Raw genomic sequence first — 14,591 nt, 5'->3', positions numbered from 1 at the left:
GGCAAATGAAACATGTTTTCTGGCCTCCTAACTATTTGTAATGAGTTTAGAAGATAACAAGTCATTGATGCAAGTTGAAGTTAACTGATCTAAGTGATGTCATTGCGATCAAATAGTTCCTCTCCATCCTAGAATTTTGCACAACTTTGCTCAATGCAGTGGTCTGGCCCAATACTGCCATATCGTTGGTTTTCCAAAATGTTGTGCAGCCCTCATAGAGTGCCAAACGCGCAGCGACGGCAGGCGCAAGCGACCGCGCAAGCGACCGCGCAGCGACGGCAAACGCAAGCGACCGCGCAAGCGACCGCGCAGCGACGGCAAGTGCAAGCGACCGCGCAGCGACGGCAAGCGCAAGCGACGGCAAGCGCAAGCGACGGCGCAGCGAGACTTTTGTGCTTGTCTTGCAAGGTGGAAGAGACGATGTATGAAACGAAGAGCCGGTGGACGGAGGCCACCAGACCCGCGATTGGTGAGCGGGGTGCAAAGGAAGCAATCACCCAAAGAAAGCAGTCGCCAAGTGTTGAAGAGGCGCCTGATGCATGACTGGCCAAGGCTGGCCAGAGGTGGTGACATGGCAATCCAATATGCAACGCACATGTTTTTAATTTGATTTCCTTATTTGTCTGCCGTTCAGGGTTGCCGGGGCGGCCGACGGGACGAGCGCCAGCCTGCACCGAGAGGGACTGGGCTGCACCCACAAGACCAGGGAGGGGGCAGGTAATGAGTACGTTGACAGAAGTGAGCCGCATGCAACTGAGTGCCGTTTGTCTTTATGCACTTGTGCGAGGCGGAAGACGAGTCCAACACCGGCCGGAGCAGACCCGGACCTTGGCCCGTGACGAGCGGCCCACACGAGACTGATGGGTGCAGATGCAGCCAGCGTTTCGGGGGGAGTATGACTTGGTTTTTTTCTTTTGAGCTTTCCCTACCCCTGTCTGTTTGAATAGGGTAACTAGTAGCACGCACAGGCATTTGGGTTGCTGTGACCCTCTAGATACGAATTGGCAAAGTAGACACCCCCTCCCTCCCTCCCTCCCCCTCCCTCTCTCTCTCTCGCTCTCTTTCTCCAATGCGCCCGGCAGTACCTGCATGGCCTGGTGCACTCAGGGTGGAACGTGGCTATACCTTGCCCTTTGTGGAACACCAGGGTATAATGTCTGCCAGTCTGGGTCCCAGTGTCGTCGACGGTGTCGAGGACAAGGAGATTCTCCGTGACGCTCTCCGTGACGTCACGTTTTCCTCTTTTTTTTTCTCCTCTCGGGGCCAAGCCAGCTCTACTCAGGGGGAACTGGCCGGTTGCGCTTAAGTGCGCACCAAAGCCTCTTCTCATCTCCTCTCGCTCTCTCCCTCGCTCTCTCCCTCCCTCCCTCCCTCCCTTTTTGTAAGGGGTTAAACATTTCATAACCCGCATCGCTCCAATGCGGGAGGGCCGTATGAGACATGTGCCAGCCCGTGCGTGCCGCTAGTTACCTGATTCAAACTTACCTTAGTCAAGGTTTGGGGGGAATGCTAGTGAAAATGTTCCCCTTGCCAAAACCACCACAATGTCTGCCTTTCAGGATTGCTGGGCGCAGTGGATCAGACGAGTGCCTGCACAGAGAGGGACTGGACAGGACCGCGAGACCAGAGGGTAATAATAAAAAACTTTATTTGTAGAGCACCTTTCATACAAGAAATGCAGCTCAAAGCACTTTACAACAAAGAAATAAATTATAAATATTGAATTCTTCATATAGGAACAGACGTAAAAAAACAAAAACATTCATGTATGCATACGCAATTAATAAAGGGAGTTTAAAATAGGAGCAAGCTTTAATAGACAGGTACTGAGTACGTCCACAGAAGTAAACCGCATGCAACAGAGTGCCGTTTTTCTTTTCGCAGTGGCACGAGGCGGAGGATGAGTCCAAACGTCGAATACCGGCCGGGGGGGGAGCCAACCATCGGCCGACCTTCGCCCGTGATGAGCGGCCGACACGAGGCGGATGGGTGCGGATGCGGCGAGGGCAAAGCGCCCAGCCAGCATTTAAGGAGAGTATGACTGTTTTTCCTTTTGTGCTTTCATTCTTTCCCTCCCTCCACTTTTTCACTGGGTGTGCACACTGGCCGTCTGCATGAGGCCTCTCTCTTTCCCAGCGCTGCGTCATTTTGCAATATTGTTGTTTTATTATTGTGTTTTTTTTTTAAATACATGAAGTGAACTGTTTGTACTGTAATTGTGTGTGCATGTACCTCTGAACCTGAATTAAACTGTGAACTGAATTCAAGTGGTCCATTTTAAACATTGGCATGGGCAGTCTATTGTGCATACAAACTGGAATCATTTGAGACGTTCTCAATGACAAGACATTTGTAAAGTTAGTCTCAAACCAAATTGTCTTGTTAAATATGCCTTTTATTTTTTTTTAACTACACAAAGAAAAGCTGCATGCATTCTAAATTGTTGACAAAAGCCAAGAAGCCAGACACCCATGGATGCAAACTACAAGCGTACAAACGGTGTCTGTTGCGATCAATAAGTCATCTTTGGCAACCCTGCTTTGAAATGGCCACCGAACTCAGAATCTTGCAGAATGTTGGTACATTTTTCTGTATGAGTTAAAGCTGGTATTTTAATCTAGTCAGCCATTTTTTGGTTTGTTTTGAATCATGCATCGTGTGGGCGTTCTTGTGAATAAAATCAACAGTGTTTTCTTCCTGTTGGTGGTCTTGTAAATAAAGTCAACTTTGGTGTCAGTCATCATTCGCGATGAGCCTCAATTGAAGCTGCATCTCTTGAATGTGAAACTTCTTGCATGTTTTGTTGCAGGGCTTGACGTCCCCATTGGCTGTCTGACTACAAAGAAGGCTGTTTCTGTACAGTCCAGGTTGTTGCTGAGGTCAATTGAATTTATAAACATAGCGTGTAACGTTTAGGACCTTGGCTTTCAATTCGAAGCACAGTTTCTTAACTACACGGCCAGCCTCGGTACATGTACTGGGTGGTACCACCCAGTTCAGAGTAAAGTAAAGGCCAGAGTGGTCGTCTTAATACCAGCATCCTCATGAAATTGACCATGTCAGACAGGCTAGATCAGGGGTGTCAAACTCATTTTGTTTCGCGGGCCGCATTGTAATCATAGCTTCTGTCGGAGGGCCGTTATGACTGTCAACCCAAATGTACGAGCACCTCATATTATATACAGTAAAAGCTACAAAACAAATTGACAAATCATTTTCAAATCAGATGAGTAAAAAAAAAAAAAGATATTAATAGTGAAGACCATTTGCAAATCTGGTAATGACACACGAATTTGATGCACAGTTAGTCTTCGCGGGCCACATAAAATGAAGTGGCGGGCCGTATCTGCCCCCCCCCCCCCCCCCCCCCCCCGGGCCCTGAGTTTGACACCTGTCGGCTAAATGAATTCCAAGTGCTACCACTGGGTGGCAGCATATTTGCCTCAAGCTGTCTGGTGCTGGGTCAATGCGATGCGTCTTTCGTTGTTTTGCCCAAAGCAACCTAATACACAATATTTGCCTCAAGCTGTCTGACGCTCCATTGAACTGTATGCAATAATTTTTAACTTGAAACAACTACATTACAAATGATAGGCGCCCTAATGAGACAGCTGGGTCAATGTTACCCGTCTTTTGCGGTTTGTTTTGCCCAAAGCAACCTAACAAATACGCATAGGTACTGCCGCTATCTCGCCAATGTGCATGTCTCTAAAATGTACAAAGCAAATTCATTTGCATAGTAAACTTCCAAACCACATGCTAAAAAATATTCATGTGATGCAGAAAGTCTTCTTCTGTAGCTTGCTAAGATTTGCCAATTTGAGCAATGCCGTATCTGAACCCGACGCTGGGGGTTGCCCGTCCATGTGCCTAATCGCTCGGCCATTGATACATCAGCAATGCTTCTTTTTATGTCTCCTCATGTCCTCAGCACTGCAAACCTTTGTGCCGGTACACCATATGAAGTAAATGACGGAATGTTTTTTTTTTTTACACCTCCTCTAATGTGTATCAACCATACCAGATGGTGTTTTAGAACAGCCTAGAATAGTAAATTACAAAAGGTAAAAAAAAAATAAAAAAAAACTTGTAAAGTCCTAAAAAGTTATTATTCGCTGTAAGTGGGAAGTACAGGTAAACGTCTGTCTATTCATAGCTATGGCTTTGTGGAATATCGCAGCGCGGCGTATGCGGTAGGTGGCGCAGGCGGCGTGGAGCGCAGGCGGCGTGGAGCGCAGGCGGCGTAGAGCGCAGGCGGCGTAGAGCGCAGGCGGCGTAGAGCGCAGGCGGCGTGGAGCGCAGGCGGCGCAAGCAGCATGGGGCGCAAGCAGCAAGGGTGGGGAATCGAACCCTGGATCTCAGGTGTTCAAGCGCAGCGACGGAGCCACTCGCCAAGCGTGGCGAGCTCGGCAGTCACCCCGCTTTCACTTCGAGTCATTCTTACACGTTCAGTATTTCGCTCCGCGCGCGATGGGTAAGTACAAAAGGGAGCTGACGGCCGCCAGCTGCCAGGTCACACTGGCCGACCGGTTAGTGACACGGCCTCATACCCCGTACAATGCTGGTTCGATCCCAGTGGTGGGAGCTTTCTCCAGCCCACTTTTGTAAGTGTCTGAATACATGCATATAGACTGCATGTCTACGCATTTATTTATGTGTAAATACCCAGTGCGGCCCCGCCCGCAAGTGGGCGGGGCGATGCAGCGGGCCCCGCCCCCACTGAGATGGCCCCGCCCCTGGCCCCGCCCCCATCGGAATGGCCCCGCCCCCTGCCCTACAAAAAGACAGTAGGGTAGGGGGCGGGGCGAAGCCCCGCCCCCTGCCCTACTAAATGACAGTAGGGTAGGGGGCGGGGCGAAGCCCCGCCCCCTGCCCTACTAAATGACAGTAGGGCAGGGGGCGGGGCGAAGCCCCGCCCCCTGCCCTACAAAAAGACAGTAGGGTAGGGGGCGGGGCGAAGCCCCGCCCCCTGCCCTACAAAAAGACAGTAGGGTAGGGGGCGGGGCGAAGCCCCGCCCCCTGCCCTACTAAATGACAGTAGGGTAGGGGGCGGGGCGAAGCCCCGCCCCCTACCCTACTGTCTTTCAATACACTATTAAAAGACAGTAGGGTAGGGGGCGGGGCGAAGCCCCGCCCCCTACCCTACTGTCTTTTAATAGTGTATTGAAATTGAATTAAGCACTATTAAAAGACAGTAGGGTAGGGGGCGGGGCTTCGCCCCGCCCCCTACCCTACTGTCTTTTAATAGTGTATTGAAAGACAGTAGGGTAGGGGGCGGGGCTTCGCCCCGCCCCCTACCCTACTGTCTTTCAATACACTTTCAATTGTCTTTTGTAGGGCAGGGGGCGGGGCTTCGCCCCGCCCCCTACCCTACTGTCATTTAGTAGGGCAGGGGGCGGGGCTTCGCCCCGCCCCCTACCCTACTGTCTTTTTGTAGGGCAGGGGGCGGGGCTTCGCCCCGCCCCCTACCCTACTGTCTTTTTGTAGGGCAGGGGGCGGGGCTTCGCCCCGCCCCCTACCCTACTGTCTTTTTGTAGGGCAGGGGGCGGGGCTTCGCCCCGCCCCCTGCCCTACTGTCATTTAGTAGGGCAGGGGGCGGGGCTTCGCCCCGCCCCCTACCCTACTGTCTTTTTGTAGGGCAGGGGGCGGGGCCATTCCGATGGGGGCGGGGCCAGGGGCGGGGCCATCTCGGTGGGGGCGGGGCCCGCTGCATCGCCCCGCCCACTTGCGGGCGGGGCCGCACTGGGTATTTACACATAAATAAATGCGTAGACATGCAGTCTGTATGCATGTATTCAGACACTTACAAAAGTGGGCTGGAGAAAGCTCCCACCACTGGGATCGAACCAGCATTGTACGGGGTATGAGGCCGTGTCACTAACCGGTCGGCCAGTGTGACCTGGCAGCTGGCGGCCGTCAGCTCCCTTTTGTACTTACCCATCGCGCGCGGAGCGAAATACTGAACGTGTAAGAATGACTCGAAGTGAAAGCGGGGTGACTGCCGAGCTCGCCACGCTTGGCGAGTGGCTCCGTCGCTGCGCTTGAACACCTGAGATCCAGGGTTCGATTCCCCACCCTTGCTGCTTGCGCCCCATGCTGCTTGCGCCGCCTGCGCTCCACGCCGCCTGCGCTCTACGCCGCCTGCGCTCTACGCCGCCTGCGCTCCACGCCGCCTGCGCTCCACGCCGCCTGCGCCACCTACCGCATACGCCGCGCTGCGATATTCCACAAAGCCATAGCTATGAATAGACAGACATTTACCTGTACTTCCCACTTACAGCGAATAATAACTTTTTAGGACTTTACAAGTTTTTTTTTATTTTTTTTTTACCTTTTGTAATTTACTATTCTAGGCTGTTCTAAAACACCATCTGGTATGGTTGATACACATTAGAGGAGGTGTAAAAAAAAAAAACATTCCGTCATTTACTTCATATGGTGTACCGGCACAAAGGTTTGCAGTGCTGAGGACATGAGGAGACATAAAAAGAAGCATTGCTGATGTATCAATGGCCGAGCGATTAGGCACATGGACGGGCAACCCCCAGCGTCGGGTTCAGATACGGCATTGCTCAAATTGGCAAATCTTAGCAAGCTACAGAAGAAGACTTTCTGCATCACATGAATATTTTTTAGCATGTGGTTTGGAAGTTTACTATGCAAATGAATTTGCTTTGTACATTTTAGAGACATGCACATTGGCGAGATAGCGGCAGTACCTATGCGTATTTGTTAGGTTGCTTTGGGCAAAACAAACCGCAAAAGACGGGTAACATTGACCCAGCTGTCTCATTAGGGCGCCTATCATTTGTAATGTAGTTGTTTCAAGTTAAAAATTATTGCATACAGTTCAATGGAGCGTCAGACAGCTTGAGGCAAATATTGTGTATTAGGTTGCTTTGGGCAAAACAACGAAAGACGCATCGCATTGACCCAGCACCAGACAGCTTGAGGCAAATATGCTGCCACCCAGTGGTAGCACTTGGAATTCATTTAGCCGACAGGTGTCAAACTCAGGGCCCGGGGGGGGGGGCAGATACGGCCCGCCACTTCATTTTATGTGGCCCGCGAAGACTAACTGTGCATCAAATTCGTGTGTCATTACCAGATTTGCAAATGGTCTTCACTATTAATATCTTTTTTTTTTTTTACTCATCTGATTTGAAAATGATTTGTCAATTTGTTTTGTAGCTTTTACTGTATATAATATGAGGTGCTCGTACATTTGGGTTGACAGTCATAACGGCCCTCCGACAGAAGCTATGATTACAATGCGGCCCGCGAAACAAAATGAGTTTGACACCCCTGATCTAGCCTGTCTGACATGGTCAATTTCATGAGGATGCTGGTATTAAGACGACCACTCTGGCCTTTACTTTACTCTGAACTGGGTGGTACCACCCAGTACATGTACCGAGGCTGGCCGTGTAGTTAAGAAACTGTGCTTCGAATTGAAAGCCAAGGTCCTAAACGTTACACGCTATGTTTATAAATTCAATTGACCTCAGCAACAACCTGGACTGTACAGAAACAGCCTTCTTTGTAGTCAGACAGCCAATGGGGACGTCAAGCCCTGCAACAAAACATGCAAGAAGTTTCACATTCAAGAGATGCAGCTTCAATTGAGGCTCATCGCGAATGATGACTGACACCAAAGTTGACTTTATTTACAAGACCACCAACAGGAAGAAAACACTGTTGATTTTATTCACAAGAACGCCCACACGATGCATGATTCAAAACAAACCAAAAAATGGCTGACTAGATTAAAATACCAGCTTTAACTCATACAGAAAAATGTACCAACATTCTGCAAGATTCTGAGTTCGGTGGCCATTTCAAAGCAGGGTTGCCAAAGATGACTTATTGATCGCAACAGACACCGTTTGTACGCTTGTAGTTTGCATCCATGGGTGTCTGGCTTCTTGGCTTTTGTCAACAATTTAGAATGCATGCAGCTTTTCTTTGTGTAGTTAAAAAAAAATAAAAGGCATATTTAACAAGACAATTTGGTTTGAGACTAACTTTACAAATGTCTTGTCATTGAGAACGTCTCAAATGATTCCAGTTTGTATGCACAATAGACTGCCCATGCCAATGTTTAAAATGGACCACTTGAATTCAGTTCACAGTTTAATTCAGGTTCAGAGGTACATGCACACACAATTACAGTACAAACAGTTCACTTCATGTATTTAAAAAAAAAACACAATAATAAAACAACAATATTGCAAAATGACGCAGCGCTGGGAAAGAGAGAGGCCTCATGCAGACGGCCAGTGTGCACACCCAGTGAAAAAGTGGAGGGAGGGAAAGAATGAAAGCACAAAAGGAAAAACAGTCATACTCTCCTTAAATGCTGGCTGGGCGCTTTGCCCTCGCCGCATCCGCACCCATCCGCCTCGTGTCGGCCGCTCATCACGGGCGAAGGTCGGCCGATGGTTGGCTCCCCCCCCGGCCGGTATTCGACGTTTGGACTCATCCTCCGCCTCGTGCCACTGCGAAAAGAAAAACGGCACTCTGTTGCATGCGGTTTACTTCTGTGGACGTACTCAGTACCTGTCTATTAAAGCTTGCTCCTATTTTAAACTCCCTTTATTAATTGCGTATGCATACATGAATGTTTTTGTTTTTTTACGTCTGTTCCTATATGAAGAATTCAATATTTATAATTTATTTCTTTGTTGTAAAGTGCTTTGAGCTGCATTTCTTGTATGAAAGGTGCTCTACAAATAAAGTTTTTTATTATTACCCTCTGGTCTCGCGGTCCTGTCCAGTCCCTCTCTGTGCAGGCACTCGTCTGATCCACTGCGCCCAGCAATCCTGAAAGGCAGACATTGTGGTGGTTTTGGCAAGGGGAACATTTTCACTAGCATTCCCCCCAAACCTTGACTAAGGTAAGTTTGAATCAGGTAACTAGCGGCACGCACGGGCTGGCACATGTCTCATACGGCCCTCCCGCATTGGAGCGATGCGGGTTATGAAATGTTTAACCCCTTACAAAAAGGGAGGGAGGGAGGGAGGGAGAGAGCGAGGGAGAGAGCGAGAGGAGATGAGAAGAGGCTTTGGTGCGCACTTAAGCGCAACCGGCCAGTTCCCCCTGAGTAGAGCTGGCTTGGCCCCGAGAGGAGAAAAAAAAAGAGGAAAACGTGACGTCACGGAGAGCGTCACGGAGAATCTCCTTGTCCTCGACACCGTCGACGACACTGGGACCCAGACTGGCAGACATTATACCCTGGTGTTCCACAAAGGGCAAGGTATAGCCACGTTCCACCCTGAGTGCACCAGGCCATGCAGGTACTGCCGGGCGCATTGGAGAAAGAGAGCGAGAGAGAGAGAGGGAGGGGGAGGGAGGGAGGGAGGGGGTGTCTACTTTGCCAATTCGTATCTAGAGGGTCACAGCAACCCAAATGCCTGTGCGTGCTACTAGTTACCCTATTCAAACAGACAGGGGTAGGGAAAGCTCAAAAGAAAAAAACCAAGTCATACTCCCCCCGAAACGCTGGCTGCATCTGCACCCATCAGTCTCGTGTGGGCCGCTCGTCACGGGCCAAGGTCCGGGTCTGCTCCGGCCGGTGTTGGACTCGTCTTCCGCCTCGCACAAGTGCATAAAGACAAACGGCACTCAGTTGCATGCGGCTCACTTCTGTCAACGTACTCATTACCTGCCCCCTCCCTGGTCTTGTGGGTGCAGCCCAGTCCCTCTCGGTGCAGGCTGGCGCTCGTCCCGTCGGCCGCCCCGGCAACCCTGAACGGCAGACAAATAAGGAAATCAAATTAAAAACATGTGCGTTGCATATTGGATTGCCATGTCACCACCTCTGGCCAGCCTTGGCCAGTCATGCATCAGGCGCCTCTTCAACACTTGGCGACTGCTTTCTTTGGGTGATTGCTTCCTTTGCACCCCGCTCACCAATCGCGGGTCTGGTGGCCTCCGTCCACCGGCTCTTCGTTTCATACATCGTCTCTTCCACCTTGCAAGACAAGCACAAAAGTCTCGCTGCGCCGTCGCTTGCGCTTGCCGTCGCTTGCGCTTGCCGTCGCTGCGCGGTCGCTTGCACTTGCCGTCGCTGCGCGGTCGCTTGCGCGGTCGCTTGCGTTTGCCGTCGCTGCGCGGTCGCTTGCGCGGTCGCTTGCGCCTGCCGTCGCTGCGCGGTCGCTTGCGCCTGCCGTCGCTGCGCGGTCGCTTGCGCCTGCCGTCGCTGCGCGTTTGGCACTCTATGAGGGCTGCACAACATTTTGGAAAACCAACGATATGGCAGTATTGGGCCAGACCACTGCATTGAGCAAAGTTGTGCAAAATTCTAGGATGGAGAGGAACTATTTGATCGCAATGACATCACTTAGATCAGTTAACTTCAACTTGCATCAATGACTTGTTATCTTCTAAACTCATTACAAATAGTTAGGAGGCCAGAAAACATGTTTCATTTGCCACATGAATAGAAAATAATCTTTGTTTTCCTCAAGTGCATGTCAATGACCTATACCACCATATGACAGTTTTCCAATCCAGGTGCAGCCCTGCACACATGTCACCATTGGTGTCCAAATGGTAGCCTCGGGCCAACTTGATCAACACACCACACGAATGAACGCAACACTGCTTTGTAGCACAAAATATGAATGGCAACATTTTGTGATTGAGTTAATGAATTTGTGTCAAAGAATTCTCAATTTGATTCAGTATGCAGCCCTCAAACAGACATTTGGACACCGCTGGTGTGAATTAATAAAAATAAAAATCCATTTCACATGCTGAAGCTGCGCAGGTCGACGCCTCCAGGGAAGCGGGTCTCCCTCAGAACTCTGCTACCTCAGAGCGATGCCACAGCGGTCCGTCCACCTCTGAGTAGATAATGTCGCGTCCCGGTCGCCATCTGCACAAACAGAAACAAATGTTAGAAACTCAAAGAGCACCCCAAGTTGTAGGTCACTTGCTTACTTGATCACAGCGGTTAGGTACTCTTGCTGACTGTCGCCGGGTCGAATCGGGCCATGCACCCCCCCCCCCCCCCCCCCCTTTTACGTCCGGCCTGCAAAAGGCAGAACATGCAATGAGTTGGGCGCCGCTCGCATCATTAAGTCTTCATCGTGGACCGGCTCGCCCCAACACCGCCCCCTACACCTAGAGAACAAAGGACGCACAGTGGTACGTTAGGCTTCGATCAAGCACGACAGTGCTAGGTTAGAAAAAGACGCAATTTGACTGTCTTCCTCCAACACCTAGGGGAGAACAAAGAACGCAAGTACCACAGTGGTAGGTTAGGGTTAGAGGAAGTGCAACAGTGGTAGGTTAGAAAAAGAAAATGTCAAGTCAAATTGCAAAATTGGACATTCGAGATCGGCTCGCTCCAACGCCACCCTAGACCGAGGGGAAAGAACAAAGAACGCAGCAACTACGACAGTGGCAGGTTAGAAAAAGATACAAAATGGTACAAGTCATGGCAAAATTGGACATTCAGCTCCACCTCAAAGTTCAGTTTTGTGTCCATCCACGGAACCACGTCCTCCCCCAAGTGAGCCGTCAATGGCAACCAAGAACAAGACAACGCTGGATCCAGACCAGCCACAACCACAGCGCACCTCTAAAGCAAGACCAACCATCAGAGCCCCCAAACACTGGCCACACCTGCAACCTTGCCGTCGTGCACCCATAACCAAAGGCAACCACGCTGCCCCCTCCTGGGCACATGATCCGCACACGTCGAATTTTGCGGCGCGCTGCTTGATTCTTGACTTGATGTGGTCATTGCTCCTTTGCATATGGCCATTGCTCCTTTGCATATGGCCATTGCTCCTTTGCATATGGCCATTGCTCCTTTGCATATGGCCATTGCTCCTTTGCATATGGCCATTGCTCCTTTGGATAGGGCATTGCTCCTTTGGATAGGGCATTGCGCCTTTGGACAGGCCATTGCGCCTTTGGATAGGGCATTGCGCCTTTGGACAGGCCATTGCGCCTTTGGATAGGCCATTGCTCCTTTGGACAGGCCATTGCTCCTTTGGACAGGCCATTGCTCCTTTGGATAGGACATTGCTCCTTTGGATAGGCCATTGCTCCTTTGGATAGGCCATTTTGCCTTTTCATACGGAATTATACTTATCCCATTCGGCTCCTCTTGCAGCCTACAAAAAACACAGACAGCCATTAATTGTGCGCTGGGAAGCTAAAACCCGACAACCATTGTGTGTTGGGAAGCTGAAACTTGACAAAAACAGGTTTTCACCTGATTTAGGACTACTCTTCCTCAGTGTCCTCAACATCACTGAAAGGGCTCCTTCAAGAGCCTCCTGCTTGCTTTGTATAGAAGGATGCTGGCTGGGCAGCCTTTTTTAGTGCTACAAAAGACAAGCAAATTATTGCAACAAAAAGAGACATGAGTCGAGTGCCAATGGCATGATTTTTTACCAACAATTACACTTACTAGAAGTTTTACATTTGAAAAAAATATTATATTGTAGTAAGTTATGATAATTTATCAAAATTATAGTTAATATTTTAATTTTATACATTCTAAGTAGTTTTACATTTGAAAAAAATATATAATCCTTAAATTGTAGTAAATTACAAGAATTATACATACTAGAAGTTTTACATTTGAAAAAAAATATACTGTAGTAAGTTATGATAATTTATCAAAATTATAGTTAATATTTTTATTTTATACATTCTAAGTAGTTTTACATTTGAAAAATATATATAATCCTTAAATTGTAGTAAATTACAAGAATTATTAAAGATTATAATTCATATTTTAATTTCATCTACAACTTCCCTCACATTGGACAGATGATCCAGGTTGGCGGCGTCCAAAACGGGAGAAAATAACCCGCCGCGCAAATGTTTGTTGCGTAACGGAACGAAAGCGGGCGGGCGCCATCTTTGAATGGATTTGGTCCGATTTGGACACGACGTAACATATACGTTGCGTTCACCGGTTTGCATGACACGGAAATGGCACACGCATCATATAAAATAATAAAAAATGGTTTAGTTGACTAGAGTCAAACTAACATTTCCTATAGTCAGACAAACACGCGCGTATCGGCGGCGTCATTGACGAACCGTCTACAGACAGACGAATGAAGAAAAGGCTGGCCGGCATTAAAAAAAACAACCGCGAAGGACATTCAAAATACCACCAAAACGCGCAACGACGCGACGCGACGCAAAGTGGATTGTGGCGTGCCGTGTCGTGCCGTGCCGAAAACTCAAGCACTCCCTAGACAGCGAAAATCCTGCAAAAAAAAAGGCTTGTTTGAAAAGGCAACAAAGCGTGCCTGCCATTCGTGCAACAAACACGGCGTCCGTCGTGAAAAACGGCAGGAGACGACAAACATTTGCTGGCATGCTCGCTTACCTGAGCGCCACGCGCTTGGTGGCACCTGCATATGATAACTCCCCTTGAGCGAGCACGGCTGTCTTCAATTGCCCTAAAGACCTGACGTCACATCCGTCGATTCAAATCTTCTTCTCCTGATCGTCCAACGGCGCTCGGCACACTGACGCCACCAGGTGGTCGCCTGTCATGGTGACTACTGTGGAAAGGGTTGCTTCGGACTATCCGTTGAAACTTTCAACACCGAACATGTTTGGATGGAGTCCTATCAATAGGACCAAAATCTCCTTTTGTTTCCGAGCAGGCTCTGGTCGAGTGGTTAACGCCATTGCCTTCAATCAAATGAAAATATTTGTATCGAGAGTTCATCCTAAAATGAATTGTTCTTGCAAAAATTCTGCGGCCGTTGCAGTGCTCCCGTGGACTCATTTTCAATTCAGTTGTTAGGAAACACCACACCGTTGCACAGACACAATTCTTGAGTCATATCAAATCAATGATTTTCAAACGGGTCCAAACAGGTTTTTCCGTCGTGGCTACAAAGATCTTGAGATCTTTTCGTTCACTCTCGTTCACTGAAAACATTCGTTCTTTTGAACCCATCGTTCACTCACGAGCCAACACGACACTGCAGTAGTGATACACACACACACACACACACACACACACACACACACACACACACACACACACACACACACACACACACACACACATACACACACACACACACACACACAATGATACGACAAACACGATGATACGACTTTTCATGCACCTGCACTTAACGAGGTAATCTTGGAAAACATGTTGGAACGCGGCCCCGAGGACGAGAGCTTGACACCTGTGATCTTTGACCATAATATTTCCCTAATAAAGTGGCCTGTTATTAGGTACACTTGAAAAGGGCGGTGTACCTAATGGAGTGTCCAAATGATGTTATACATCAAACAGCCAATCAGGAGGTTAGGGTGAGTGAACCGATTCTATAGATTTAGTTCACTTGAGATCTGGAATGCACATCACTAGTACAAAACAGTGCAGACGAACATTGGCTTCCAGTGATTCGTTCACTGTCGTTCACTGAAAAGATCACGAGCCAACACGAGTAGCCTGAGGAGAAGCTGCTTGCGTGGCCTCGCACGCCAAGCAGAAATCAACTTATGTTGTGTGTTCTTTTCTTTCTAGGAATCATCATGCCGAGAACCATCTGTGAAGTGACGGTACATAAATCAACACATTCCTGAA

General features: G+C 49.0%; 2 long non-coding RNA genes across 2 annotated transcripts; one reads left to right on the top strand and one right to left on the bottom strand.

Moving 5' to 3' along the window:
- Positions 1–309: 309 nt before the first annotated feature.
- LOC125979319 (uncharacterized) lies at positions 310–2,743 on the top strand. The gene is made up of 4 exons (XR_011087968.1): positions 310–717; positions 788–893; positions 1,560–1,630; positions 1,885–2,743. It is a non-coding gene; the product is annotated as an uncharacterized lncRNA (long non-coding RNA).
- Positions 2,744–7,639: 4,896 nt separating this feature from the next.
- On the bottom strand, positions 7,640–10,072 carry LOC125980185 (uncharacterized). Its single transcript, XR_011087940.1, has 4 exons — positions 9,666–10,072; positions 9,490–9,595; positions 8,753–8,823; positions 7,640–8,498 (listed from the first exon to the last, which is right to left on the bottom strand). It is a non-coding gene; the product is annotated as an uncharacterized lncRNA (long non-coding RNA).
- Between the last annotated feature and the right edge of the window lie 4,519 nt (positions 10,073–14,591).

This window comes from Syngnathus scovelli, chromosome 13 (genome assembly GCF_024217435.2).
Source record: "Syngnathus scovelli strain Florida chromosome 13, RoL_Ssco_1.2, whole genome shotgun sequence".
Lineage (NCBI taxonomy): Eukaryota > Metazoa > Chordata > Actinopteri > Syngnathiformes > Syngnathidae > Syngnathus > Syngnathus scovelli.
This window is presented reverse-complemented; position numbering and strand designations above follow the sequence as displayed.